We start from the raw sequence: 5,444 nt of genomic DNA, 5'->3' as shown, positions 1-5,444 counted from the left end.
TTGCTAACCCACCTTTTTGTTACAGGGGTACAGGCCATGATTCTCATAGAAGTAGACTTTCAACAGACCTTTTGAAAATTAAGATGTGTAACTCTCAGTGAAATGGTTTTATTTCCTTCATACCTGTAGCCTAGTTTTCTTACACTTTTCTGTTTCATGTCTGAAGCCAAGACAAGCTCCAGTGAATACACAAGCAAGGTCTAAGTGGTTGCTTCTTCTTGGTCCCAGCATCTCTCCCACGAATGGCAGCCCACTTGATACACATGTGATCCAAGGTAGGCCCTGAATCAAAAGGTTTGCTCTGGTCCTAGGAAGTCATCCTGGCAACCCCTGAGTAGATGATGGAGAGCATGTCTAGGTGCCCACTGTGTTAGAGAGCTCTATTTCCCCTTCTGTTTCCTCAGCAGGCTTTCCCTCACTTCCTTGTCATGGAGCATGTAGATGAAAGGGTTCAGGATTGGAGCCACCACCATTTTGAAGATGTGGACAGCTTTGGTCAGGTCCAGAGCATCTGTGATGGAGGTGGGGACTTGGAGGAAGATGGTAGAGCCATATCAGAGGAGCACCATGGTGAGGTGGGTGAAGCAGGTGGAGAAAGCTTTCCTGCAGCCACTGGTGGAGGGATCCTGAGGATGGTCCTGAGGATGTAGACACAGGACACCAGGGTGATGAGGCACAAGCTCAGGATGACCACCAAGGCAATATCAAAGGCCACTAGCTCCACTACCTGGGTGCTGCTGCAGGTCAGAGCCATTCAGGGTGTGATGTCACAGAAGAAGTGGTTGATAGCACATGGGCAACAGAAGGACAGAGTGCTGAAGAGCCCTGAGAGTGCTGCTATGGCAAGGAAACCACAGGCTGCAGAGATCAGGGCCAACTGCATGGACAGAAAGCTGCTTATGATGCCCCCATAGTGCACAGAGGAGCAGATGTCTAGGTAGCAGTCTTAGGCCATTACTACAAGCAGGAAGTACTCTGTGCAGCCTAAGGAGAAAACCAGGTACATCTGCAAGCGCCAGCCCACAAACAGTATGTTTCTGGCTCCTCCCCAGCAGTATGGCTAGGGCTTTGGGCACTGAAGCAGTGGTGTACCAGATGTCCAGGAAAGAGAGGTTTCTCAAGAAGAAGTACATGGAGGTGTGGAGGTAGGGGAGCTGCTCACCAGGAGCAGGATGGCCATGTTGCCACCCACTGTTAGGAGGTACATCAGTAGGAACAACATGAAGAGAGAGCAGCAGGGCCTGGGACCCTGGGAATTCCAGCAGGAGAAAGTCCCAGGGCAGACTTTCATTGTCCTGGTGCATTGGGGCAGTCTGCTTCCAGGGCACATCTGCCCTGCACTGAAGCCCAGGAGGACAAAGGAATGTGTCCGTAAAGGCCTTGCAGGCATAGGATGTTTTGTCTGTGCAAGAAGCCAGGCAGAGGTAATATCACTTATTTTAATAAATCACTTGTACATAGTACTACAGCCAAAAATATGTTAGTGATCTCACGAGCTCATGCTAATATTAACAGTATACACCAGCAATGGGGTTCAGTCCAGCCTAGGTGCCTCCCTCCTCTCCTTGTCCTGGGAGACATCTGAGGACACAGGAGGCTGAGCATTTCCTGTGGACTCAGTTCACAAATTTTACATCCAGACACTGCATGACTCTTGAAAGAAAGCATGTAAATTATTTTTGTTTGAATATTGTTCTCCCAAACCTAGATTCTAGTCGCATTCATGTTCACAGGCTCTAAGTTCTAAATTGATTTCCTAAACTATTTCTGGGTTTGTTTGGGGGGGGGTTGTGGGTTTTTTTGAACCTGGGATCAAACTCAGGTCCTTGTGCTTGGGAGGCAGGTGGCAGAACCACTGAGCTAAATCCCTAGCCCTGATTTCCCAAACTATAAGCTAGAAGTTCTGTCTTCAAATGATGCTATGGAAGTAAGACTACAAGAATTTTACAGATAATTAATTTCAAAATTATTTTTTGTCTCTTCTGACCTGCATTATTTAGTATTTAATTTGATTAATGAGATACTTATCTCTGTGTCCTTATGAAGAATGCTCTGAACGTGAAAGCACCCTTCATCAGAAACATTACACCCTCCCCTAAAGTGAGGGTAGGAGAGTCAGCCAAGGACAGAGAACCACTTTGAAGCTCTCTGTTCTTCATTCTTCCCCTTTTCTTTACTTGGTGATGGTGGTGCACGTAGAACCTAGAGCCTAGGCAAGCTCTACCACTGAGCTACTCCCTGAGCTCTACGTTCTCTGTTGTTCTCTGTTAGAATAATTCTAAGAGTTAATATTCGAGCACTGTTTTGAAGACAAAACCTACCCACTAGAAGATCAGTTGGAAACTAGTGAACATGTAGGTGACTAGAGTTCACCCTTAAGCAGCAGATTTTTAAAAGAAAAATAATGCAGATCTTTCTGCCTTTGTGCTGGAATTCTCTCCAACAGGGAGGTCCCACCCACTTTCTCCTCACACCCACAATGAGCAACCCTGATCCCCTGTCAGCAAGTGCCTGCCCAAGGCAGGCAGGGTCTCCACTGTCCCTGAAGTAACCTTCTCAAGCCCCGTGGGCTGAAGTCACCCATCATGCTACCAGAGCGCCTGGTGGGAAAAGAAGCCTGGTCCAAAAAGACATTGGGGGGGGGCCTGAGAGCCTGCACTTCCCCAAGTTCCAGGAGAAGGCACTGGCCAGGCCACACCTGGGGGGTCTTCCCACTCCCTTCTCCTTTATTTTTCATCACACTTCATCCTGTAGATTGTACAAACGCTATGTGTCTATTTATACGAAAGAACTAATTTGAAACCCGTCCCCACATGCACTACTCCAGCATAAGGACTGTGGGAGCTGAGGGCAATGGAAATAAAGAGAAGGCCCAAGAAGGTAGCTCTGGCTGCCCTCTGCCCCTGGACAGGTGACCAGAATCACCAGGGACAACTCCAGACTCTGTCAGCCCAGACAGCCCTAATGGCTGTGGTGGGAAAACTTGCTGAAACCCTCCAATCTCAGGTTTTCATTGTTCTCCCCATGCCCTGCCCCTAACAAAGCTCAAAGCCCCTGTGCCCTCTCTCCTAGCCCTTCTCTGCAAACCCACTGTTCTTAGTTACTGTGCTGCACAGGTCAGGATTCCACCTCCCTCTGGAGTCACTCACTCCAAAGCCCCTGACCATGCCAGGAGCACTTGGTAGGAAACTCCTGCTTGGTTTTTAATTTCTTTTCTCTCATTGGCAGATTTCCATCCAGTGGATCTATGATGACAGGAAGGGAAACACTTTTTCATATAATTGTAAAGCTACCTATATCACTAATGATTCTTATGAAAAACAAATTCTAATGAACAACAATTAAGTTCTACTTAGACAAGTTTCAGTGAGAATGATAACACTGCCATATTTCACTGAAGAATATGGTCTCTAGATGCATCCATTTAGCTAGAAATGTTTCAACGTTACCCTTCTTTATGTCAGAATAGTACTGCATCATATTAAAAAACACATCTTCTTTGACCATTCATTTGTTGTTGGAAACTGGGCTGTTTCCCAGAATTAGATATTACAAATTGTGCTGCTATGAACATGGGTGCACATATATCACTGTGGCCTGTTGCTTTTAATTCTTTCATGAAGTTATGCAGAAGGGGGATAGCTGGATCAAATAGAACCTCAAGTCCTTGTATTTTGAGTAATCTCCATGCTGATTTCTGTAGTGGTTGCACCAGTCTAAACATGCACCAAAAATAGAGAAGTGTTCCTTTTTCCCCTTAGCCCCTCCAGCATCTGTTCTTGGTTTATTTCTTTCAGGAGTGAGATGAAATCTCAGCCTTGCTTTAATTTGCACATCTTGAATGCACTGATATTCAATATTTTTTTCAGATATTTATTTGCCATTTGTATTTCTTAGCTGAAAAATATGTGTTCATCTCAGATATCCATTTTTGGGTTGAGTCTTTAAATTTGTGGGGTTTGATGTTTTTGAGATTTATATATTCTAGATATTAATCTTTTTCTGACAAAGAGTTACCAACATGTTTTTCCCACGCTCTGGGTTGATTCTTTACTCTGTTCATAGTCTCTTTTACTGTGCAAATTCTTTTTAATGAGCTGAGATCCCAGTTGTTGATTCCTTGTAATATTTCCCTTGCAGTTTGGGTTTTGTTCATGAAGTCTTTTCTTACACCTGTGTCTTCAAGAGCCCCACTTCACTTCACTTCCAGCAGGTTTAGTGTTTCTGTTTACATATGTAAATCATTGATCCTTCTTGATTTCCATTTACTGCATGTTGAGAGACATGAGTCTAGTTTTATACTTCAGAATGTGGAAAGACAGTTATTCCTGCACCATTTACTGAAGAGGCTAACTTTCATCCATTGAAGGTGTTTGGCCTCTTTGTCAAAGATAAGGTGGCTGATCTTGTGTGGAATTGTTCCTGCACCTTCTGTTGTGTTCCATTGATCCTCATGCCTCTTTATTTTGCCAGTAACATGCTGTATTTATCACAATTGCTCATGTTGTATATTTGTTGTTTTAAAACACATCACATTTTTATGCAGTCACAGTTACCAAAACTTTCCTGCCATGGAGGAAATTTTTCATGTATTTTGAGTTTGTTTAAGCAATTCCTTGTCTTAGTTATACCTTGAATCTTTGAAATATTTTGGAACTCTGATGATCACGATGGGTGTCTGATTCCACTGAATTTAAATTTATATACATAAGTTAACTGGGTTTTAAAAAAATGTGAAGCTAATGATGAAGTAATCCTTCACCACAGGCCTCTTTCCCACTGACAACTGATGTCACGTCTGTTGTGTCCTCATCATTTGTGGATGCCTCACCCCCTCCCTCTGCCCTTTGGTGGCCCTGAATATTCATCCTTCTCAATGGTCACAATGTCATAGAAATCTCCATAACTATAACACCTTCTCTATGCATGCAGGTTTTTCTTTTCTAAAAATTGTTTTAGTTTTTATGGGTTTTCCCTAGTTGTATATATGGATTTTAAATGAAAAGATAAATACCATTTTCAATTCAGATTTCCAATAATTCATTTTTACAAGATAAATATTCCTTCATTCCTTCAGTTGTTCATTGATTGACTGGTTGCAGTGGTGTGGTAAGAATGCATGACTTCAGCCGTGCTAGTCGTGCCTTCTAGCACCAAGCTACAGCTTCAACCCCTAGTTTACTTTTTAGCACACAAAATGTATGACATGTTTAAGACATAGGATTATTAGACTAAAGAAAATATTAATGGTTACATCAGCAGAAGAGCACTTTATTGAGCCTTCTCATCCATGTACTGTGTGAACGCTCAAATTATATGCAGTTCTTTTATATTTTTAATTAATTAAAACATGTTTTCCAAAGAAAGTTATTTTGACACTTACTCCCAGGAACTTCATAAAGCTTGGTGCTTTAATGAGTGTGTAATATATCTCAATGTAGGAC

The 5,444-nt window shown here is 43.0% G+C and overlaps 1 pseudogene; it reads right to left on the bottom strand.

The window, feature by feature from the left end:
- Positions 1-230: 230 nt before the first annotated feature.
- On the bottom strand, positions 231-1,304 carry LOC101708124 (olfactory receptor 6F1-like; annotated as a pseudogene).
- Positions 1,305-5,444: the final 4,140 nt, after the last annotated feature.

The sequence above is a fragment of the Heterocephalus glaber genome, unplaced genomic scaffold, assembly GCF_053883595.1.
Source record: "Heterocephalus glaber isolate CG9 unplaced genomic scaffold, H.glaber_assembly_v1.0 deba00001831, whole genome shotgun sequence".
NCBI lineage: Eukaryota > Metazoa > Chordata > Mammalia > Rodentia > Bathyergidae > Heterocephalus > Heterocephalus glaber.
The sequence above is the reverse complement of the archived record's forward strand: the minus strand, read 5'-3'. Positions and strand labels throughout refer to the sequence as shown.